At 37.8% G+C, this 25772-nt stretch overlaps 1 protein-coding gene across 1 annotated transcript in view; it reads left to right on the top strand.

The window, feature by feature from the left end:
* The window catches only part of Cdk14 (cyclin dependent kinase 14), a 593051-nt gene that overhangs the window by 83806 nt on the left and 483473 nt on the right, over nucleotides 1-25772 (top strand). The gene's annotated exons all lie outside the window — the stretch shown is intronic.

Here is a 25772-nt window from a genome sequence, read left to right as displayed (position 1 = left end):
CAGATTATCTTTTCCCCAAAAGAAAGAGAAAAAGTCCAAAGAATGATAGTTTGCTCTCTGGCCTACTTTTTTCTCTATTACAAACATTCTCTTACTGGCTTTATGGTTACTTCAGAAATATGGGCATCTTGTAAGATAGCTATGACCATCTTAATTTTTTACAAATCCTATTACTGAAAGTAGATTTTAAAATAAAAGGAATTCCGATTTTCAAGGTTTTATCTGTATGTATTTTCTATCTGATAGAACAATTCCACGAATTGACAGAACACTGATGACTTATTACCTGTTACTTTCCAAGGATATCTACCATTTAGTAATCATATGAAAAACAATTTTAGTTAGGCAAGGGAAAACTTTAAAAAAATTATATTTGTGTTGGATTAAATAGTGTAACTAGGACATCTATTTAGAGTCTTATGAAGAAAACATGAAAACTTTCTCATACTTGTTTTATATATATATGTGTATATATATATGTATATATATATATATATATATATATATATATATATATAATAAAACATTTCTGTCCACATCTCCTAAATGGAGAATAATTCACTACAAAAAGCATAGTTTTGCTGGCACCTGTGGCTCATGCCTATAATCCTAGCTATTCAGAAAGCAGAGATAAGGAGGATTGAGGTTCGAAGCCAGCCTGGCCAAATAATTTGTGAGACCCTATCTTGAAAAACAGGACTGCCAGGGTGACTCAAGTGGAAGAGTGCCTGCCTAGCAAGCATGAGACCCTGAGATGAAATCCCAGAACCTCCAAAAAAAAGAAAAACGAAAAAAAACAAAACCCAAAACAAACGTAGTTTCCTTGCCACGTATTTTTTGTTTCTTATTATATAATAATGTATATTTATAAGACATATTTCTTACATTGATATAGGTATAAGTCTTAAGTTAATTACCCTTTGAGTTCATTGTAATTGGTTTCCCATCTCACTGCTTAGTGCAGTGGCAAAAGCTCAGTATTTAGTCAGCATTATTTTTATTTTATATACTAAATATCTCTATCATCTATCTGGATATGTTTATTATGTGCAAATTATTGTTCTAGTCTTTTACAATAATCAATTAACTTAACAGTCCTCAGTGGTCGGTACTATTATTCCCATTTTCCCGCAGGTGAACTCAGAGGGCTGAAGGAACTTGGGGGTCAGACCTGGCAAGTGGATCATGATCTATATCACTGTGACTTAAAATAGACACTGACACCAGAATTATGCTGACTTTGTTTAAACATAAAATTGTTATATCTCCTTTAGCATTTACCTGAATCATGACAGACATTAAAGGGCTTGCAGAATAACTGTAAAATTCCAAACAATGCAAAAGTCTATGAAAGAAAGAGCTGTTGGCTGTACTAATATTAGTACAATAAAAACAACAAATTGAGAACCTTATCACCTGTACATGCAATGATCCTGAAAAAGGAAAGCATGAGTCTGTCTGTATCCCCTTTCAGAAACTGTAGCTGGGATGAAAGTCATGTACCATCATGCCTAGATTTTCATTGGTTGAGATGAGATCTCCCTAACTCTTTGCCCAGGCTGGGCTTGAGCCATGATCCTCCTGATCTCTGGCTCCCAAGTAGCTAGGATTACAGGCGTGAGCTGCCATGCTTGGTGTTATTGTCTGTCTTGAAAGTACTATGCCAGTTGGGTTTGGCAGTTACCTGGGAGATTTTAGATCCAAAGAGTCACACAATAGGCAGGAGGAATAATACCTCAAGTATCTCAGAGGTATATGTACTGTTGACCAAATCCTAAAACATCCTCCTCTCTCTGTAATCATTCTCATTGTGTGACTGGGAGGAGATGGACTGAGCACATTTTCAGAGGTCATAAAATAAATCTATGTCTGTATATTTTCCTTATGAGGTCCTAATCCACACAGGCATTAGATTGCTATAAACCTTGATGCTCGTGTCCTTCTTACAGTAGTGGGTCAGCAAATAAACTCCCCTCCCAAACCCAGCTCTTCATTAACTTGGGGAAAAATGAAAAGCCTTGTAGGTCAGGGTGGACTGTAGCTAGGTCATCTGGTTCTTCATTAGCAGGTAAGGCTGTGTTGGATGGAGAACTGCATACAATTCAATACCAGAGCTGCAGCTACTGCTGCAAGGCCATGGGGTTTAAGTGGGAAGTGCAGAATGTCCTGCTTTGTGTCCAAAGCCAACAAGGCACTCATGTGTTACGTGAGGAAGAGGCTATCCCTACTGTAAAAGACATGCCATCAGGATACTCAGAAACCAGAATAGGAGGAGTGCTATGGAAATCCATTGTCTCACAATAACGTGTGGATGCCTTTAGGAAAATAATGTTTTTTGGCTACCCACAAATTCAGAATCCTGAGAGACTTTGGAGTGTCGGCAACAGTGTGGCCTGAGGGCTATGGCATCAGCAGACTCAGGCTTGAATTCCAGTTCCACCACTTATCTTATAACCTTGGATGTGCTGCAGCTCAGCATCTCTGAACTTCATTTTATTCTTAGGCAAAGTGGGAAAGAATAATAATTACCGTTCTAGAACAGTAAATAGTGTTAGGAGAGAGAATCTGAACAAGAGATTAACGGTGTTTGTAACGACTGGCACACTGGAACACCCACTGAATTTTAATAGTGATTGTATTAGTTGCAGCCGTTACCATTATCATCATCAGCGACTGCCACACTTCCCTCTTTTAGTATCCTCATCCTATGGATTTCATGTGCAAAATATTTCCTAAATTTCTTTTCTGCTCCTGTCACTTCAGTTTTAGTTTTCATCTGTCGCCGTTACTATTATAGGAGTGTCTGGTTTGTCTTCAAATTGACTCACTTAGTACATCTAAAATTTATCCTCATTTTGCTTGTACACTTTCTAAAACTGAAATGTGCTGGTGTCCCTTCACAGCTGAATCGGTGCTCCACATGGTCTTCAGCAAATGCCCAGTTTATTTAGCACGGAACTAAAGCCCATATACTTAGTAATCCTTCTCATAGTTTGCAGGAGAGTCTGTTTTAGGTTTGAGACATGGTAGGTTGTTTTCAGTTGTTACAGGCTACCCTTCACAGACTTGGAGAAAGGGACTCAGAGTTCCCCTTTCTTATTCTGCCCTAGATCACTGAGTCAGCCGCTGAAGGGCCATCATTGTTGCACTGCGCATTTCTATGAAAGAGATAATAATCTCAAGACTACCATCCATAATCTTCAGTCAAGCCTGTAAATATTTATGGAAAATCCTCTCAGCATTTGGCGAAATAGACTGGACTTGTTCTTTCTGAATCTCAGTCTGATGCCTTTTTCATTTAAATAAGTTTTATGTTTACTGTAGGCTGGAAATCTTATTGGAATGTGATGGAAAATAGGGTCTGCATGTTAGGTATTTTCACCTTATTTGGACTCCCCTAGTATTTCTATGTTACCTCTTTTGATAATATAGAAAATTTGGGAGGAAGGCTGGTAATCACAGTTAGCCTCCCAGTAGTATCCAGGTCTCCTGTGGAAAGATATCATTATCAGGAGGGGGTTCCTACATGCCTAGGCTTATTTGTATTTTCTTTGTTTCAATTGCCTGAAGGAACTCTAAAGTTATAGATCTGACACCCTTGCAGATACAAACCCAGGTTTCGTTTTCTACCTTATAGCATTGATTTGCGTTTTTCCTTTTATTTTGCATAGAGAGTGTCACTGTGCTACTCTGATGAGAAAGAAAAACTGCTTTAAATTCCAGCCACTTATTCTGTGAAGTTAAAAAAAATTTTTTTCCCCCCCAGAGAAAAAGCATTTTGCTAGCAGGGTTCTGTAGCTTGGGGGTTGTACTAGGAAAAGGTTCATAAACATATGACGCACATGAATGAAAGAATGCTACTTTTAGCTGCATATGAAAAGTAGGTTCCTTTTTCATGTTGCTATAGGAAGTATCTCAGATTTTGTGCATATTTGCTCTTTTTCCATTTTGAAATGGTTGCACTGTGTATTCTTCCCAAAGGTATTTAAAATGTGACTGCTTCTGTGGAATGTAAATATTAATGTTCATGTCTAAAGGTCGTTTTTAAAATTTAAAACATCTGCACTCCTTCATACTTAAATATTTATTGAACAAAGGTGTGTAAATTGGTGGGGCAGCCTGACCTGGAGTAGACCCTCATCTGTGATGCTAGCACAGATTTGGCGGAAGTGTGCTAAGGTTAGTTCTCACCAGGTAGGTGCTCCCTGCTGGGACAGACATTTTTAGGGTTTTCCCCTGCTGTTCTATAATGAATAGCTTATGCAGATACCTGTCTTTGTGACTTTCCCTGTGATGCCATACATTCATGGTTGTACTTTTGGAACTTCTAGGAAAGGCTCCTTCAGGAATGTGGATCAGGAGGGCAGAAATTGGATGTTTGTGCAACAAAAGGAACTGTGCTTTGGTGCTTCCTTGCCCCTAGAGTCAATTCTGTGGACTTAGTGTACATGAAGAAGTCCCAGTGAGATAATATCCACTTAATCATTGACTTTGGGTCTTCTGTCTTTGTCCATTCTTCTTAATGGTTCTCTTTCTAAGTTCTGTCTTTATGACATTAGTCACAGACTTGCTAATTAAGCAGAGAGAAATTGTTTAAGATAGCTCTGCTGTCATGCATTATTCATTTTTTGATTGCTTCTTTTAAAAAATGAATCTATAGTGGAAAGAGGCTAATGTAAGAAAGATCATTGAGGAGGAGCAAATATGCCATTGGAATTAAGTCTTTTGGATAAAATATAAAGGTAGATCTAGAAAGCCATATACATTACAGACGCCACATACATTAAAGAGATAGTGGCAGGGGGGAGAAATGACCCAAGCATTGTATGCACATGTGAATAATAAAACAATAAAAATTAAATTAAAAAAAAAAGATAGTGCCATTGTGGATGCCTAAGAGATGGGAAGGAAGAATGGTGGGTAGGTGGGCTGACAAGTGGATCTGAAGTGGTTAGAGGGTTTATCTTTTTTTTTTTTTTAATATTTGCATCTTAGTGCTTGGCACGGTACCTGATGAGTAGTAGGTGTCCACTATGTTTTATGAAGCAATCAAAGATGGAATAGGTGCTAATTGTGATGTGGGTAGTGATCTAAGATATGAAAAAAGTAATGATTTTATTAATAATGATACAGAGCAAGCCAAGAAAAGAAGGCAAGTGATTGGGGAAAAAAACTATCAAAACATGCAATTTTAATTGAAGGGCATTTGATTAAAAGAGAAACTTAGTAAACCAACGGTATGCATTATATATTAAGCTTTTTATACTAGTAAATATTAAATACTAAAATGAAACCTGTCTCAACCTGAAAATATAGGACTTATGTTTCTTACTTAAATTAGGTGAACTCTCATATATTTTTATTAACAGATATTAAGTTCACAAAATAATTTCATTGTGACATTTTCATACATGTGTATGTTTACTGCTTGTATTATTCTCTTATCTCCTGCTCCCCCATCACCTTTCTCTTTAATAGTTCTCCTTCTACTTTCATGTTTTGGTTTTTTTCCATTTTGCACATATGAGAGAAAACTTGTAATATTTGTCTTTCTGTGAACTCATATTTTAACTTGAAGTTTGTGTAGTGGATAAACTAGATGATCTTGGTATTTTACTAATTAAAACAACTATATTTGAATTTTCTTATTGAATATTTCACTACCCTAAGTAGTATTAACATTTAACATGTTAAGTTAACTGATTGTGCATAACAGGAATCTGTGTGTGTTAATTAAATATTTTGTAAGTGCTCTTGAAGAGCTAATTGACTAAAAGCTGAAACTTTTCGAATTGACATGCTGAGAAAATATCTTATTGGGGAAACTGATCAGTTTAACGTTCATGAGCAAAATAAAACCCTCTGGATACCTTTTTAGGTATGAATGATAAGAGATTAAATAATCATTTGTGACTGACATGGTTGTATGTCTTTGTACTTCTCTGGAGCAGCAAGGTTACTACTTCAACTAATAATAGACATGTTTATGTGGGTTATGCAGTCTTATGTGTTCAGTCACTTTTCAATTGAAATTTCTGCTTGTTGTTTTCATGCTTATGACACCTTACTACCTATAAGTTGACATTCAATTCTCAGGCCAGCACACAAGATCCTTTATCTTGCCTTTCACCTTATCCCACATCTCATCTTCCACCTGTCCTCCTTCCTAATCACCCCCACTCTCCCCAACTTTGCTGTAGGTAACTCCCTGTATTCCCTGAAATGTGTTCTTATAATTATTAGCTTGTTGTTTTTCCCAAGCTGCTCCTTTTGCAGAAAGTAGATGTCTCTTACCTGCCATTATAAAGCTCTAAAAATTATTTATTGCTTCATTTTGACATTATACCATATGTATTGCATCAATAATTGGAATATATATTCTCTACCTCAGTAAGCAATATGTAATTATAGAAATGATTCATTCATGTATAAATTCAACAAATGTTTACTGAGCACTCACTGTTTACCAGGTACTGCTCTTTTTTCTTTAATTTTAATTTTTTTTCTTTTATTCATGTATGCATACAATGTTTGGGTCATTTCTACTCCCTTCCCTCTCCTCCCCTACCCCCTTGCTATCAGGCAGAAATTTTTTTGCCCTTATCTCTAATTTTGTTGAAGAGAGAGGATAAGCAATAATAGGAAGGACCAAGGGTTTTTGCTAGTTGAAATAAGGATAACTATACAGGGAGTTGACATGCATTGATTTCCTGTGCATGTGTGTTACCTTCTAAATTAATTCTTCTTGAACTAACCTTTTCTCTAGTTCATGGGCTCTGTCGCTTTAAAGTATCTGCATTAGTTTCTCTGCATTGAGGGCAACAAATGCTATCTAGGTTTTTGGGTGTCTTACCTATCCTCATACCTCCCTTGGGTGCTCTCGCTTTATCATGTGATCAAAGTTCAGTCCCCTTGTTGTGTTTGCCCTTGATCTAATGTCCACATATGAGGGAGAACGTACGATTTTTAGTCTTTTGGGCCAGGCTAACCTCACTGAGAATGATGTTCTCCAGTTCCATCCATTTACTTGTGAATGATAACATTTCATTCTTCTTCGTGGCTGCATAAAATTCCATTGTGTATAGATACCACATTTTCTTAATCCATTCGTCAGTGGTGGGGCATCTTGGCTGTTTCCATAACTTGGCTATTGTGAATAGTGCTGCAATAAACATGGGTGCTACAGGCACTGCTCTTGATCCTGAAGTTTTAAGTGAGCAATGTAGACAAGTCTCTGCCACCATGAAACTGTTACCATAGTCTGGGTAATAGGCAGGTAATCAACAGATGTATAATCTGGTCAAGAGTACAAGGAATATAAACTAAAGCAAAGAAAGACAAGAGCCATGGAGAGCATTGATAATGTGGTCAGGGAAGATATTTCTGAGAAGCTGCTCACTGAATATAGTTCTGAAAGAAGGGAGGGAGGAAATCCTACGAATGTTTGGTGGGAGAATTGGTCCAGAAAAAGGTACAACAACCTGGAGGTTTAGAGAGCTTAATGTCCTTAAGAATCAGAAAGGTACTCAAGGTGGCTGGAGTGCAGTGAGTAACATGCCTGGTGAGAAGGTCAGAGACATACCCTGCTGGCCATGGTTAAGATATAACATTTTATTCCAAGTAAGAAGCAATTTGGGGTTTTGATACTTTTAAAAACTCTGGCCTTTGTGTACAGCATAGTCTGGGGCAGGGGGAAGATAGGTGTAAGTGGCAGAAAGACAAGGCAGGCGACCTTTTTGCTTATCTCAGTGAGATGTGATGGTGGCTTGGACTAGGATGGAAGCTTTGTAGGTACTGAGAAGTGGTTGGATTTGAATATTTCTGAAATTATAGTCAAGAGACCAAGCTGTTGGGTTAATTGTAGGGTACCAAAGCATAATGAAGGATTCTTGAGTTTTATCTAAAGAAATTGAGTGAGTTAAAGGTGTGGCTATTTTGAGGTGGGAATAATGGAAGGAGGAGCAGGTTATGGAATCAGGAATTTGGGTTTTGAGGTTGCTAGTAGATATGTGAAAAGAGTGGTTGCATAAGTAGTTGGGTGCATGTATCTGAAGATGATGGAAATAGTAGAAGATACAAGTTTGGGAACCCTCGGTGTACTGATGGTGTTTAAACATGGGACATAATAAGATCACCTATGGAGGGAGTGCAGAAAGAGATGAAAAGAAATCTGAGGTCCCTGTACTGGATATCCCAGTCTTCAGAAGTTGGGAAGAGGAGGAGTGTCCAGAAAAGGCTTCTAAGAAGGAACAGCCAGGGAAGTAGGAGAGAACTGGGGGTCCTAGTTTGAGCCCAGCAAAAAAAGGGTTTGAGGAAGGAGGAGATGATCATTTGTGTCAGATGCTGCTCAGAGGTTCAGGGAAGGCCTAGGGATTGCCCAGTGGAATTGGCCTGGTGGAGGCCATCACTGACCTTTAGTGGAATAGAGAGAAAATAGAAGTCTGATGAACATGGGTTGAAGAATGAGTGGAAAAAGAAGAAGTTGTGTTCAGCTATTCCTTTGAGGAGTTTTGATATACAGGAAAATAGAGAAATGGAGTTTTAACTGGGAAAGGTTGAGGGGTTAAGAGAGATTTAGTGTGAAAAATAACTTTGGAAGTAAGGACAGTTTCATTCCCTTTTTGCATTTGTTAAACAATAGACTTTTTTTTAAAAACCTGACCAAATACTTAGTTCTAATACTTAAAGTTCTGTAATCATGAGCAATTCATCATTGAAAGAGATAGAGCTTATTCCATTCTCTGTGGTACTAAAAGTCTTTTTATAAGGTATCAGATCTCATTATAGTTATAGCATACTTTCTTCCTTAAATTTTCAGATGGTCTTTTTGAACTGATACAATGCTGAAAGTTCCTGTATGAGATTTTTCTATAAACCTGGAAGTAATCTCAGAATAAAAATTTTAAGAGAAGACTTCTAGTCTGAAGCAAAGTTGGTACAATATTCCAGTTCTTTTGAAATATCTAAGTAGGGTTAAAAGAGTCATTCATTTTTCCAAGCAATTATTCCTACTTAAATAGAAGCATTTCATGGGAATGCCAAGTGTTTAAAACTAAAGTACTTAAATACTTGATGAAAATTAGCTAACCAATGCTACATGGCGTTTGTTCTGATACATAGGGTTAGTTTTGGTTAAAATTAATTGTCCAATTATATGCTTACATTTTTTGATACTGGGGAGATGTCTTTGAGGAAAGGATATCTGCTGAGCATCGGGGTAGTGACACTTCACTTGTGCTTGTATGTATTTTACTAAGTAGTTTTCACTAGTATTTATATTCTTATTTTATTTTCATGCTAGTTGCAATGATACCTATTATTGGATTATTGTTTCTTAGTTGTCATACCTTATGCTATACTTTTGTATGTGAGAGGAAGAGTAGAATGGTAATGCAGTTTTCTGACTGAGATATAACACATGTGGGTAGATGTTGCTTCTACTTAGATATATGCATCATGGATGATTCACCAGAATTTTGTAAAGAAAGCCAGTTATTTGTGTATGTATTAAAAGCTGATGTCTCATAATTTTATTCCTTCTTTGATCAAATAGAACATTTTGTTTAGTGCTCTCTCAGAAGACAGAGTCCTGCTTCCTGATTGACATCAATTATCATAAAACATCTCCAATTTCTTTTGAAATATGTGCTTGACAATTTGAAACTCTTTACCTGAAAAGTTACTTGGTTGCTATTGGTGAAATTGATTCCTGATGAGTTTTTGGTTTTTTAAAATCTTCTCTTGTTCAATATTTATAGTGTCAGTTAAGTATGAATGCATTACATAGTTGTATGTATGTGTATATATATATATGTATATGTATATATATATATATATATAATTTTCTTGTAGGTAAATTTCACTGCTTCTTCCAGCATTTGCTGCCCACTAAATTTCCCTTGTGTATTGTAGATGGTGGTAACATCTCTTCTCATCATTCTAATTTGTTCAGTAAACCTTTTTGCAGTTTTATTATGTAACCATGGGTTTGGTTCTGACTTGACTCTTACCTGCAGCTTTGTACTTAATAATGGGAAAATATGATGCAGAGAAAAGGAAGAAAGGAGGAGGGAAGGGGGAGGAGGAAAAGAGAGAGTAGAGTAGGTGCTAAGGGCTCTAAACTTTCTCATTAAAGCCTTTGTTGAACTATAAATAGCTGTTTCTACCTCTAGCCAAAGGAAATCATAGGAAATATCAAGAAAGCCTGTGGGGATAGCCCAATAACTCTTAAAAATGTTTGAATTTCTTGGAATGGTGTGGAAGTAAAGTACAGAAGCAGTAGAAATATAGATACTGGGGAAGAATCAATAGAACTAATAAAATTAAGAAGTGACTCAGAGGTGGACCTCATAGCCCAGCTGATACAGACGTAGACAACCTGGCTGATATGAACCAAGAGAACTGTGATGGTACACCAAATCTCATGCAAAAGTGTGAACCTCAGGAGGCAGGTTCTGTGATGCATAGAAGCTTAGTGCCTGTGCAGACCTAAAGATCCATTATGTTATCACTGGGTTATGAAGTTTCTTTCTTTGTTGAGCACTGTTCTAAGCAGTTTGTATACCAGTTAGCTTCTCAACAACCTTCTTAAGTATAGGAACTGCTATTCTTATTATTCACGAGTGTCTTGCCTAAGGCCTAGATTAGGAACCCAGGTTTGTTCTATTCTTGAGCTCACGTCCATCTAGCTCTGAATTTGTTGTAGTGCTCCACCCTATGGTTTCATCTGTTATGTTGTTGCATTTCCTATCATCACACTTGTTTTATCCCTTAGAGTTCTGAGGTAAACTCCCTTGGTGGATGTGCCGAGAAATATCTGAACCAAGGTGAATTGGCACTGCATTGTGATTCCGTGAAGTTGGGTGGTCCTGCTGGTGTTGTAGTCAGCCTTTGCCCTCAGAAGAGACTGGTTGTGATGGTCCAGTCAGAACGCAGCTTTGTATTTTATCAGAGCTGAATCTTCCTTGAATGAGTAGGAGAAACACGATTAATGAGGGAGTCAGGGGCTTTAGGAGAGGATTGAAAAAAACTAAGTTAATTGATTTGCCTTTGCATTGTGATAAGTAAAACCTCACCTTTTCTAAACTAGAATCAATATTGGGGAGAGGAATAGAGAAGTAAAGATGGTTTCCAAGTTCCTCATGTTGAACTGTTGCAGCAATTCCCAAAGCGAAATTTTCCTTAAGGAACATGGAATAAGTGTGGTTGTCTGCATCCAGGGCAACTAGGAAAAAACACATCTTTGAACCATATGGGTAGGCAGTGTACTTGGAGACTGGAGTTCATCCAGATAATCTTCCACCAGAGGGGAGAAAAGAACCATTGTTCGAAAGAGTTCTAGTTACAGAACTTGTTTCACTCTTCTAGGCTGTGTTCCTATTATATTACAAAGCCTGTTTGTTATATTATCAAATTACATCCAGATATAGATAACAGTTCTTATGCTAAGAGTGATCATTGCTGGTCTTTGTATGTATAGGTCTCCACCTCACCACCCCATCATCTTTCTATTCAGAATTTGATTACCTAAAGTGAAAACCTGCCAGTTTTGCTTGATCCATCTTTCTGAAGCCTCCCTTAATCTGAACTCCATAATATTTTCTGTTACCTTCTCTATGGGAATCATTTCCTGTATTATATTTATTTGTATAAGTATCTGTGAGAGCAGTGGTTGTGTCCCATTCATCTTTATACCCCATATAGCGCCTAATACAAAAAGCTCAGTAAATGGCTGGGAGAAACTTCAGGAGTGAAACACAGAAATCATAATTCATTTTATCATGTCTTTTTAGTACTTTCTTTACATGCTCCACAAGTCCCTAGCATACTTTTGTAGCCTTTTTCTAAAATCCCCTTGCTATTACTTCTTTAATAACCTTCTTTCCTTCATTACCAGAATTGATAAAGGCCAGGATTGGTACAACAAACTGTTTTCACTGTCACTGTTTCTGTGACATTCCTAGCTAGTTATGGATAGTGATATTAACCAACAATTTATATATGGTATTTGTAATGCTAGTCAGTTTATTTCCTTGTGGGTATTGTGCCTGAAGTTTAGTATGTGCTACCTCAGTAACTTGGATACCTGGCAAAACTAATTGGTAAAAGCATTCGGGCTTGCTATAGATGCAGATGATTGATTGGTAGCTAAGACTCCATGGCTTTTCCTTATAAATTATAAGAATGAACAATATTTTAATAAGTGATATGCAATTTAATAGAAATTTATAGAGTTATTATATATAGTTGGGTGGGTGAAGTAGCTTTGTAAAAACCTTTGATGTTTACTAAACCCATCCTTTCCAATATGATATATGTAAGTGAACATCAACCTGATTATCTTCCTTTCTTAGAGTTGAAAACAGCATATTTTAAAACTGTTTCATCTTCTGTCATTAGTGCTTCATCCTAATTGTATGGGTCAATATCCTAATTGTATGTCCATGTGTACTAGCACTCTTGGTTCTAAGGAAGAGAAAAATCAGCTTCAAGTGTCTAAAATTTAAAAAATGAAATTTATTGGGAGGGTAGGTGTGGTGAAATAGAAACAAAGGCTAAGCAACTTTGCCTTAGACAGCTAGTCAGCCAGCAGCACTAAGGACTGTGGGGATGGGGCCAGGCACCCATCAGTGCCATCTGTCTCGTCCTCATCTCTACTCTTCCCACCAGAGCTTCAGGATCTCAGTCCAGCTCCTCATGTAGAGACACTGCCACTGGCTGCTTCTAAGCTGACACCTGCTCTGCTTTGCCATCATTAAAGGTGGAGGGATAGAGTGCTGCTGAGGTGGAGGGAAAGAAGACTGATCTAAGTTGGATCCCTTGTCTGGTCCTCCCCAACCGGACATGGATAGGGAGGTGGCACTCCCTAGGAGAGAGAAAGGTTGTGCTGGCTATTCCAACAACTGATTCTACTTCCTTTTGGAAGTAGGAATCTATCCTATTTTAACCACTTCAGAAAAAGATTCCAAAAGGAATGACAGAAAGGATTCAACTGATGTTTGAGTGCTGCTGTTGACATTGTTGTCCAGGACACAAAGGATTGTGGAGTGAGTGAGAGCATTTCAGAGTTCTTAATGTCTCTTCTACACCAGTGAGATTAGACTGGTTAAGTGCTCACATGATGCATCCTCCTTAGCCAAATGCCAGCTTCAGTTTGCCTTCTGTTCTTTGAGGATGGTGTACATGCGGTTTTAGGATGACCTAAATTATGCCAGTCTTACCTTGAAAAGGCAAACATGAAAAAGAGGCCACAGGAAAGTCAAATTATCTACCAGCACATGTTTTGATTTCTGAGTTTTTTCGGTTGGCTGTCTTTTTCATCATAAGTGTTTATTGTTGCATGTATTGCCTTGTTACCCATTCTTTCCTATCATCCTGTTTTCTATTTTGTGCTGTTTCTTAGGTATAATAGGTGATATATAGATATATAATTTATATATAGATTATATATACATATATAATTTGAAAAGATAGCAAATTATTTAATGAATAATTTTTGTTTTAACATTTAAAGTCCATACTATATCAGTGATAGTTTTAACAGATTTTTTTATTCATATTTACACACAATGTTTGGGTCATTTCTCCCTCCTTCCCCCACCCCTTTTCTTACCCTCCCTGCCCCCTCCCTCTTCCCACCACCTCCTTGCTACCCAGCAGAAACTGTTTTGCCCTTATCTCTAATTTTGTTGAAGAGAGAGTATAAGCAATAATAGGAAGGACCAAGGGTTTTTGCTAGCTGAGATAAGGATAGCTATACAGGGAGTTGACTCACATTGATTTCCTGTGCATGTGTGTTACCTTCTAAGTTAATTCTTCTTTCTTTTTTGTTTTTTATTGTTTTATTATACATATGTGCATACAAGGCTTGGGTCATTTCTTCCCCCTGCCCCCACCCCCTCCCTTACCACCCACTCTGCCCCCTCCCTCTCCCCCCAACCCCCTCAATACCCAGCAGAAACTATTTTGCCCTTATCTCTAATTTTGTTGAAGAGAGAGTATAAGCAATAATAGGAAGGAACAAGGGTTTTTGCTGGTTGAGATAAGGATAGCTATACAGGGAGTTGACTCACATTAATTTCCTGTGCATGTGTGTTACCTGCTAGGTTAATTCTTTTTGATCTACCCTTTTCTCTAGTTCCTGGTCCCCTTCTCCTATTGGCCTCAGTTGCTTTTAAGGTATCTGCTTTAGTTTCTCTGCATTGAGGGCAACAAATGCTAGCTAATTTTTTAGGTGTCTTACGTATCCTCATATCTCCCTTGTGTGCTCTCGCTTTATCTTGTGATCAAAGTCCAGTCCCTTGTTGTGTTTGCCCTTGATCTAATGTCCACATATGAGGGAGAACATACGATTGTTGGTCTTTTGGGCCAGGCTAACCTCACTCAGAATGATGTTCTCCAGTTCCATCCATTTACCAGCAAATGATAACTTTTCATTCTTGTTCATGGCTGCATAAAATTCCATTGTGTATAAAGACCACATTTTCTTAATCCATTTGTCAGTGGTGGGGCATCTTGGCTGTTTCCATAACTTGGCTATTGTGAATAGTGCTGCAATAAACATGGGTGTGCAGGTGCCTCTGAGTAACCTGTGTCACATTCTTTTGGGTATATCCCCAAGAGTGGTATTGCTGGATCATATGGTAAATCAATGTTTAGATATTTAAATAGCCTCCAAATTTTTTTCCAGAGTGGTTGTACTAGTTTACATTCCCACCAGCAGTGTAAGAGGGTTCCTTTTCCCCCATATCCTCGCCAACACCTGTTGTTCGTGGTGTTGCTGATGATGGCTATGCTAACAGGGGTGAGGTGGAATCTTAGTGTGGTTTTTAACTTGCATTTCCTTTATTGCTAGAGATGGTGAGCATTTTTCATGTGGTTTTTGGCCATTTGAATTTCTTCTTTTGAGAAAGTTCTGTTTAGTTCACTTGCCCATTTCTTTATTGGTTCATTAGTTTTGGGAGAATTGAGTTTTTTAAGTTCCCTATATATTCTGGTTATCAGTCCTTTGTCTGATGTGTAGCTGGCAAATATTTTCTCCCACTCTGGGTGCTCTCTTCAGTTTAGAGAACATTTCTTTTGATGAGCAGAAGCTTTTTAGTTCTATGAAGTCCCATTTATCTATGTTGTCTCTTAGTTGCTGTGCTGCTGGGGTTTCATTGAGAAAGTTCTTACCTATACCTATTAATTCCAGAGTATTTCCTAATCTTTCCTGTACCAACTTTAGAGTTTGTGGTCTGATGTTAAGGTCCTTGATCCATTTTGAGTTAATCTTGGTATAGGGTGATATACATGGATCTAGTTTCAGTTTTTTGCAGACTGCTAACCAGTTTTCCCAGCAGTTTTTGTTAAAGAGGCTGCTATTTCTCCATTGTATATTTTTTGCACCTTTGTCAAAGACAAGTTGGTTATAGTTGTGTGGCTTCATATCCGGGTCCTCTATTCTGTTCCACTGGTCTTCATGTCTGTTTTTGTGCCAGTACCATGCTGTTTTTATTGTTATTGCTTTGTAATATATCAGGTATCGTGATACCTCCAGCATTGTACTTTTGACTGAATATTGCCTTGGCTATTCATGGCCTCTTGTTTTTCCATATAAATTTAAAAGTAGATTTTTCAATCTCTTTAATGAACGTCATTGGAATTTTGATGGGAATTGCATTAAACATGTAGATTACTTTTGGGACTATAGACATTTTTACTATGTTGATTCTACCAATCCATGAGCATGGGAGATCTCTCCACTTTCTATAGTCTTCCTCAATCTCTTTCTTCAGAAGTTTATAGTTTTCCTTGTAGAGGTCTTTCACATCCTTTGTTAGGTTTACTCCTAGGTATTTGATTTTTTTTTTTTTTTGAGGCTATTGTAAATGGAATTGTTCTCATATATTCTTTCTCAGTTTATTAGTGTATAGAAATGCTAATGATTTTTCTATGTTGATTTTATATCCTGCTACCTTGCTATAGCTATTGATGGTGTCTGGGAGCTTTTGAGTAGAGGTTTTTGGGTCTTTAAGGTGCAGGATCATTTCGTCTGCAAATAGGGATATTTTAACAGTTTCTTTACCTATTTGTATTCCTTTTATTCCTTTTTCTTGCCTAATTGTTCTGACTAGGAATTCCAGTACTATGTTGAATAGGAGTGGAGATAGTGGGCATCCTTGCCTAGTTCCTGATTTTAGAGGGAATGATTTCATTTTTTCTCCATTAAGTGTAATGCTGGCTGTAAGTTTGTCATATATAGCTTTTATAATTTTGAGGTACTTTCCTTCTATTCCTAGTTTTCTTAGAGCTGTTATCATGAAATGGTGTTGGATCTTATCAAAGGCTTTTTCTGCATCTGTTGAGATGATCAATTGGTTTTTGTCTTTGCTTCTGTTGATGTGGTTTATTACGTTTATTGATTTTCATATGTTGAACTACCCCTGCATTCCTGGGATGAAGCCTACTTGGTCGTGGTGAATGATCTTTTTGATGTGTTGTTGAATTCGGTTTGCCATTTTGTTGAGGATTTTTGCATCAGTGTTCATTAAGGAGATTGGCCTATAGTTGTCCTTTATGGAGCTGTCTTTGCCTGGTTTTGGGATAAGTGTAATACTGGCTTCATAAAATGTGTTAGGCAGTTTTCCTTCCCTTTTTATTTCGTGGAACAGTTTAAGGAGGGTTGGTATCAGTTCTTCTTTAAAGGTCTGATAGAATTCAGCAGAGAATCCATCAGGTCCTGGACTTTTCTTTTTGGGGAGACTCTTGATTGCTGCTTCAATTTCATTTTGTGTTATAGGTCTATTGAGGTGATTAATTTCCTCTTGGTTCAGTTTTGGATGATCGTATGTATCTAGAAATCTGTCCATTTCTTTCGTTCTTTTTTCTGAGGTTTTCCATATCCTGAGTAGTTTCCTCTTTAATGTTGTCTATTTTTGCCTGAGTTCATTTATCTCTTTATTGATCATGTTCTTTGTTTTACTTTGGTGTTTATATGGTGCTTCTATGGTTCTTTTATTTTTTGTTGTGCTTTTTCAAATTCTCTATTTTTGTTGTCTTGGAATTTCTTGAGTGTCTCCTGTACATTTTGGTTGACCATATCCAGTGTCATTTCTATAAAATTCTCATTGATTACCTGTAGTATGTCTTCTTTTAGATTTTTCTTGTGGGCTTCATTGGGTTCTTTGGCATAGTTTATCTTCATTTTGTTGGAGTCTGGATCTGAGTATCTGTTTTCTTCATTTCCCTCTGGTTCCTGTACTCTTTTTTTGCTGTGGGGAAACTGGTTTCACTGTTTTTTCTGTCTTCCCGTCATTGCCCTTGGTGTTGCTATTGTCCCTGTACTGTGTGCAATTAAGTATTTTCTAGCTTGTAATAATAACAATGGTAGTATTTAGAATGGAAGGGTGAAAGGAGATGGAAAGTAAAGAAGTTAAAGAAAAAGGGAAAAATAAATAAACAAGTAGAAAAAACAAAAGAAAGAAAGAAACAAACAAAAGTTTCAAAGATATAAACAGGGAGAGATAGTGTACTAATCAACCGTAAACTGAACAGGCAATAGAGAGACAGAGAGAGGATTGAAAAAAAATTATTAAATGAAAAAAAAATCTCCAAGTTCAAATGCAATAAAGTTTCTGTTTTAATAATTTTGGTGTCAGTCCCTCAGCCTCCAATCCTGGAGTTGGTGTCTCAGAAGAAGTTCTGTTGTGTCATCAAAGGGGGAAAAAGTCCAAACCAAACCAAAACAAAACAGCACAAACAAAAAAAACCCACAAGGTGTCCCAAGTTCAAATGAAATACAGTTTCAGTAAGTTTTTCAGCATGCAGGTGTAGTTTGGTTGTTGTGTCATCAAAGGTAGGGAGAAAAAAAAGTCTGGAGACAGTTATGTGAATGGCTATCTGTATCTATGGCTTGCCTGCCTGCTACTGTCAGCCTGCTGTTGCTGGAGGCTTTATTTATGCAGATCTCAGGAGTGAGCTTAACACTCACCTGGCCCCTCAGGCTATGTTTACTTAGAGTTCTCCTGGGCAAAACCGCCACTGCTACAAGCTTTACCTTTTCCAAGCACACTGGGGGAGGTGACACTGCACCTGCTTTCTCATGCAGTGGGCGTTGCCCCTCTCCTGTGGAGTTTTCCTCCCACCGCCACTTTTACAAGCTTTCCCGTTCCTGGTTGCTGGGCAGTGCCACTGCTCCTGCCTTCTCCAGCTGGCTTGTTGTGAGGGATTTTCCCTACCCACCTTCGTGCTTAGGGTGCCCCGCCCTCTTTGCTATGTGTCTTTTTTGTTGTTATTATTAGTCAGTTTTTCTTTTTTCACTGGGTGGACGTCGGCCTGTCCAGGGGGTATGCTGATCTGGCCCAGGGTTGTGTGTGGGAGTACCGTGTACCGCTTAGCTCACCTTGTGGTCTGCGTCTTCCCAAGCCGTCTGGGCGCTGGCATCTGGCGGCAGCACGGGACCCCTCCTGGTTTCTCGTTTAACGTGAAGTGGAGATGCTCTGTGCAGGCTGGAGGTGTGGAGGAGTTGAGTTTTAACATAGTTAATGATGTCAGATGTATTTAAAAATTATTTCTGTATGTTTATGTGACATTCAGTTAGAAAATTTTCTTTCTCTTGGTATTTTCCCAATTTTCTAATTAATTAAAATTTTAGAAAGCTGGGATAAGTTTCCTAAAGGTAGGAAAGCTGACTTATGAACTAGAAAACTTCTCCCCACCCCCACCTTTTTCACAGTTCATTCAAAAACGTAGGTAAGTTTTTTTTTTTTTTTAAATGGGACTTAGTTATTTAAGGAACCTTTTGACAGTTGAGGACTTACAGCTTTGGTCCTCACTGGCATCATGACACCAGCAAGAGGGGAAAAATACATCTTTTCACAATGCCTTTTCCTCCTTATTCTGCTGCAGTGTGAAGATTGTGTTTGTCAATGAAGTTTTATAATTTCATTTCCATTTCTTAGATCATAGTATCTAACCATTTTGAATTCTCTGTTAGTATACTTTTGTGAATGTGGTCATAATAAAAATCACTTTTACAGCTGAGTTTTCTCCATTCTACATAGTTGGTGTGAGTGTCACAACTGCAGTTGTGTTTCTGCTGGGTTATAGATAGGAGAAATGCCCATGTATTTTACATATTCTCTCAATACATAATCAATAAATAATCGTGCATATATATGTATGTAGAGACCATAGCCCTAGTGGGTTTGTTCAAAACCAATATCTTTTGCAATGCAAATACAAATCTGTGTGACTGATAACACAAGACTTTACGATTAGAAATTTAATCAAGGGATAGCAATAACTGATGCAGAGAAGTTGTTCCCCAAATTAACTGAGGACATGGAATGTGGAAAATCCTTCCATGAGAAGGAGTAGCCTGAAAACTTGAATGGAAGTGTAACTGGGCCTGACTTGAGTTTTTTTTGAAAGCCAGGCAGTGGTGAGACCTGCCTTTTATTACTACAGTCCTCATCGACCTGTTTCTGTTATTAGAGTCATGATTCTCACTTGGCTGCTGCTTGTTGAGAGCCATAACCATCTAGAGTTCCTCTGCAATAGCTCTCATTTTTGGACTTTTAATTTCCAGCCAGATGCAGTTCATAATCGAACTTCTGGACTTATTTTCTGCAGTTTGCCATGACCAATGTAAGATTTATCTCAGCCATGAAACAGTATCTATCATATACAAGACTGAATCAGCACTGTCGGGAATTCAGAGAGGAAGACACAGATCTGCAGTCTCATTTATGGGTATCTACCCCCAAATATTTGAAATCAGCTTTCTGAAGAGGCATCTATACTTCCATGTTCATTGAAGCTGTGTTCACAATAACCAAGTTGTAACCTATGTATACACCAGCAGATGAATGGATAAAAACAGTGTGGTCCATGTAATGGAATATGGCTCCGCCTTCTGTCATTTGTGACAACATGGATGGAACAGGAGAACATTATGCAAAATGTGATAAGCCAGGCCCAGAAAGATAAATACCACATATTCTCTTACATGTGGTATCTAAAGCAATTTAACTCATAGAAGCAGAGAGTAGAGTGTTTCTCAAAGAAGTTGGGGCATGGGGAAATGGGTGTTAATGTCAGAAGGTTCAAAGTCTCAGGAGGAATAAGATTTTATTTATTTATTTTTTAGAACTTTTGCACAGAATGGTGAGTGCAGTTAACAATAGTGTATTGTACACTTCAAAATTGCCAAGAGAAATTTCAAATGCTCTCACCACCAAAATAAGTATTTAAGATGATGGGCATGTTAATTTTTATTAACTTAATACTAATTATTATTCCACAATGTGTGTTTATAAATCATAATATCACTTTATACATAAATTATATGATTTAAATTTTTTCAATTAAAATTAAAAATAAAATATGGACCATGTGAATGTTTCTACTAGAATTTTTTGTTATTGTTGTGGATGTATGAATTTTCAGTGGTATACCTCTCAGTCTTATCTTCCTGATAATGTCTCTTGGTTTTAGGGTGCAATTTAAAAGAATGCAGCTTTTTTTCAAGAACTACTTTATTGGGTTGTGATAAAATCACTTGTATTTATTGATAAAATTGGCTCCATTTTACCCCTTAGAATCCAGAAAATCCCAAAGTTGGGTAATATTAAGAGGAAAGTCCTGAAGTTACCATGAAATGGCACTGGTTTCACATGGATAATTTAGACATTGTGGTTTAGAGATGGCTTTTAAACATTCAACTCCTAAGTCCTCCAGAGTTTCTCAGTGTTTTGAGAAAGCATTTTCAGTAAATGACATTTCTACAAATATATGGGAGTGTTAAGTACCAAATGGTATCAGTGCAAAAGAGTTAAACTTTAAAAATTTTCAAGTTCACTAAAAAGTTAGGGCTTAGCTTTAGGAAAACAATATGAATCTTTAAAAATCAGTCAATATAATATGAATATTTCATTGTAAATTTTTGCTATAGAAAAATTGCTAAGGTTATATGGAATCATAACCATTTGAAACCCATCTTATTTTTGGAAATTTTCTATTTTTCTTTATCACTTTTCCAAGTAGAATATATTTTTTTCTCATTTATACTTAGAGTTAATGAAATTAAGTCATAAAGTAGGTGACTTTAATTAGAGTTACATGCATAGCCTTTTCTCCTACCACCTGCCTAATCTTTAAAATCTTAATGTTTCTTTTTCTAGGTTCAGTTATATGTTTCTTTCTTCAAATACAGTTTTTTTCTCCATTCTTTTCCTCTCTCTGTGTGATCCTTCGTTTGTGAAATCAGGCATCTGATAGTGTCTGGTGTCTGCAAAATCTCCAGGTTGGTCGGTATAAAACAAGGGTGCCTAAATAGACAAGGACAACCACACAGCCTGTGGGCTGAAGCCTACACATTTTCTTCTCTGGAGAAAATTCTGCAGTCTACTTTGAAGACTCAGATCCTTCCTCTAATCACGTTCTCTTAGATAAGCCTATTTGCCCAATACGAAGATGATTAAAGGAGCTTGTGGCGAGACTGAGAAAGTTCTTAGAAGGGGAGGTCATAGGAAAGCCTGATGGGCAAGAGAGAATGAATCATAAAATGAAGGAGGGACATGACAAATGTCAGGTTATTCAGATTAGCAACCTGTCATTCCTGTGTATCCATGGTTAAACCCTGAAGCCTGTCACTCATGTTCGTGATTGACCCCATCATCAGCTGAAGTAATTCGACGAGTGTGCTTACTATAATCAACTTAAAAAGTCAGAGATGTGCATTACACATTGTAGAATTATATAAAAAAACTCACATAAAGGAGGGAGGGATTTCAGAGGCTCAATTTTTGTTTACCTGCAAAGTATCTAGATGTCAGATACTAGCCTTTTTGTTGGTCAGTCTTCTTCCCATCTTTCTTTCTGTGTCCAGTGAAGTCATATTTGGTTTTTTGTTTGTTTTTAGAAGACTTTTTGTCTTTTTTTCTTTGAAACTAAAAACTCTGTTTTAATCTCTACTATATTCTTCCGCAGTGTGGTTTCACATACATCAGTGTCCCTAAGAAAGATGCTCTTCATAGCATGAATATAATGATTAACATCCTGCAGCTTTGTCCCCTAGCCACTGTCTTTACTGCTGCCTTATAGCCAAACATAAAGTTACATTTGTTGACACTGCTTTTTTCTTCTCACACATTTCTTAAGCTCCCCATCCATTTCCACCTCACAGTCATCCACACAATTTGTTTGAACTACTGTCACTGGCAACTCCTCCTAGTGTTTATTTATTCAGCAAGGACCGAGTGCTATTCTAGAGGCTGGGGAGACACAGGAGGACAGATGTAAATCATGGCAGTTTCTATTCTAGCAGGGGATGAAGATAAATAAACAAAGCAAGTTAGTGAACAAAAACAGCAGTGTGATTGAGATGGGGAGGATTTTGAGGAGGGGATTCCAACATCCAGGTAAGTAATGAGAAGGAGTTAGCCAAGTGATCACCTGTGAAGAACATTCTAGCTAGGCAGAGAGAACAAGATAAAGATGCCTGAGGCAGGAATCAGCTTTAAGGAAACAAAAATTTTCTTGTATGACTGAACCATAGTTTGAGGGGAGCTGTAGGTACCTTCTGTGACCCTCTTGGTTGTGGGAGCCTAGCCTACATGGAAGCCCTTGTTCTCCAGGCCCCAGTCAGTGGTTGACAGGCCAGGGTTACAAGTGGCTAATGTTGGGTGCAAGTGTTTTATGTGTGGCCACATTCTTCTTTGGCTTTTCCCCTCCTTGTTGACCTCTTTGCTCCTTTTTATGGAGAGCATGCCCGCAATAAATCAGGTGAACAAGGATCCTGGCTCAGCTCTGTTTCTAGGAAACCATGGCCCAGGCACGTAGTCACATTTTTGACCTGGCTTCTGAGATGCAGACCCTTCTGTGGCAGCCTGTTCTGCATGGCCACTTGCATGTGCCAGAGATACCTAAAACTCAGTGTGCAGAAAGGCAACTCATGATAGTTTCCCTTCTTCAAGCTGCTGCTCTTCCTGTATCTACTCTTCTATTTTATGATCCCCTCTTTCACCTATAGTTATACTAGGAATTTAGAGTCATAATTGAATTTTCCCTTTCAGTTAGACCTCATGTCCAGTCACGAAACAAGGAACTCATACCAAATATCTCTCATACCCTTTGTCTTTCCATCTCCAGTTTCTTTGCCTTGTGTGGGATCTTGTCTAAGCCCCTCCTTTTCTCTTCCTTCATCTCTACAAACCTGTTTTCTTTGTTTACAATGAAAAATCCTATCCAGCCCATCGTCTTCCTTTTGGATTAAATGGTGACCTCCTGTTTAGGCATTGGACCGCCTTTCCTTCAGCCTCCACAGCTGCCACTGCTGTGCACACCACATGGTTGTTTCCTCAGGTAGCTTCCAGTTTCAGACCTCATGCTGTCCCTCAAATGCCCTTCCCTGCCTGGCCTGGGCAGAGCCTGCAGCCTTAGCGTTATGCTTCTTCTGCTGTGAAGTCTTTTCTGAGTCATCTGAGGGCGGTCATGTGTGCCCAACCAAGTGTTTTTAACAACTGCTTTTGCCTGGTGTGCTGGCACACACCTTAATCCCAGCAGTCAGGGAATGAGGCAGAATGATTGTGAGTTCAAGGCCAGCCTGGGCTACATAGAGAGTTTGAGCCCATCCTGGGCTAGCTATATAGTGAGACCCTGCCTCAGAAACAAAACAAAATAAAACTTAATCCATTGTATTATAAAAAATTTTGGTGGTATAATCACTTTCACTTTTTTCCCTTGAGTTTCTATTTTTATTGATGTATACTAAATTGTACACAGGGGTTTCATGTTGACATTTCCATACATGTATATAATGTAATTTGATCATATATTTTCATTTTCTTTAGATTTTTTTCTGATAGATTTTATTAAGTATTTGGAGTTAGAGCTCATCTAAACTATTTGCATTTTATTCTAATTTCTCACAAACATGTGTTTGATAATTCCACATACTCTCACTATCCTATAATTCTACATCTATCTTGTGTGTGTCTTTGTGGTGCTGAGAGTTGAACCCAGGGCCTTGCACATGCTAGGTGAGCTCTCTGCCACCGACTTGCTTTTTTTCCAGTCACTCATTTGTTTTCTGGAATGTAGAGAACATGGCTGTTCACGTTCCTGTGCACATCAATGCATGTTTGTTGAATGAATGAATGAAAATACGAAGGCAGAAATGTTATTGAAGTAAGCTTGTTGATTTTTATACAGGGTACCTTAGTAAACACAAACAGTTCATATGCTTTTCTCAGCCACCTTGATGGGGAAAAAAGACATTGGAACTATTTAGATGACGTGAATAAGGTGGTACTTCTAATGTGAATTTTTCTCAGGGACCATTGAGTGACATTAGCCCTGAAATATGGAGTTGGGAAGTTCATTAATTATTTTCCATATTTATTTGATATTTGCTAGATACCCAGGCTTGTGCAATGTGCTATGAATGAATAAAAAAATATACAGTTGACATGGTTTGTGTCTCAAGCACCTTAAAAGAGGGAAAATGCCAGTGGTGCAAAAGAGTTTTCTGAGACAGTCAATGACTTAATTCTAAATGATCCAAATAGAAAGTGCTCTTGGTTCTGACAAGAGAGTTGTGTGATGGAGGAATAAGCAACCACATGTTGACTCATATGTCGAAATAAAGTCTACTCTGCAGAAATGATGTTCAGTAATTTTCAGATGTTAAGGACATATCTATCTTTCTTGACTTTGATGAAGAAGTACAAAATAGTTGTATTTTAAGAAGAACCTTTTTGGGGGAGCAGTGATAAAGGAGAATGATAGAGAGGGTAAATTCAACTATGATACACTGTAAGGAATTTTATAAATGTCACAATGTATTCCCAGTACATTAAAAAAATAAAAATACAGCATAAATCACAAAGAGAAGAACTTTTTGTAAGATTTTCAATGAGCTTTTGTACTGTGGAAAAAGATAAAGTTGAATGTCTTCATGATGTAGTGCGAAGTGATGATGGTGAAGATGATTTTCAGGTAGGGAGGAAGCTGATTCATTTAAGCCGAGTCGGATGTGAAGGGAGCGTGCTTTCCCCAGCCTTCTGATCATCAGTGTGTATGTTCGCATGCGGTCAAGCCCATTGAACACTCGTCACTGACACAGCAGTCACCTCCTCTTGTACCTCAGTTTCTCAAACAAGTGAGGTCCGATTTCATGTTTGACCTTTTAGTTTCTTGTCTAAAGTGTTTCTCAGTTGTATTCCTGTGTCTTAATCGAATTCTTGAACTTTTGTGTTTTGTTTCTGAGGACAGCAAATCCTTTAAATAAGGATGAACTGTAGGTCAACCACTCTCCTGTAGGGGGCGCTCAGAGAGTAGCAGTTTGGCATCCTTCCTTTGCCACCCAGCGCCTTGTGGCATGACTTGGCACAATTTGCCTAAGGATTGTGAGATGTGGTTTGTGTTGGCATTTTACTTTTGAGCGTGGGATGAGGTATAAGCTCATTGAGGATTCTGTGGCCTCATAACTATGCATTCTGTCACTTTAGTTTCATAAATCTTACACCTGTGCATTTTTTTTAAACCTCACATGTTTGGTACATGGTTATTTTAGAATTGTCATTATGCTCCATTTGCATATGACAAATGTACATACATAGACACATAAAGACGTTTTCCCGGCTTTTGCAGCATTAATGATGGTAGCCTAAACTTGGCCCTTCTGTAGGACCTCAGATTCTTATTTAATGGGGTTGTCACTCAGGACACTTACTGGCTTACTCTAGCACTTTTAAAAATTGAATTGTGCATGGTGAGGCATCTCCTTG

This window comes from Castor canadensis, chromosome 2, assembly GCF_047511655.1.
Source record: "Castor canadensis chromosome 2, mCasCan1.hap1v2, whole genome shotgun sequence".
Lineage (NCBI taxonomy): Eukaryota > Metazoa > Chordata > Mammalia > Rodentia > Castoridae > Castor > Castor canadensis.
The sequence above is the reverse complement of the archived record's forward strand: the minus strand, read 5'-3'. Positions and strand labels throughout refer to the sequence as shown.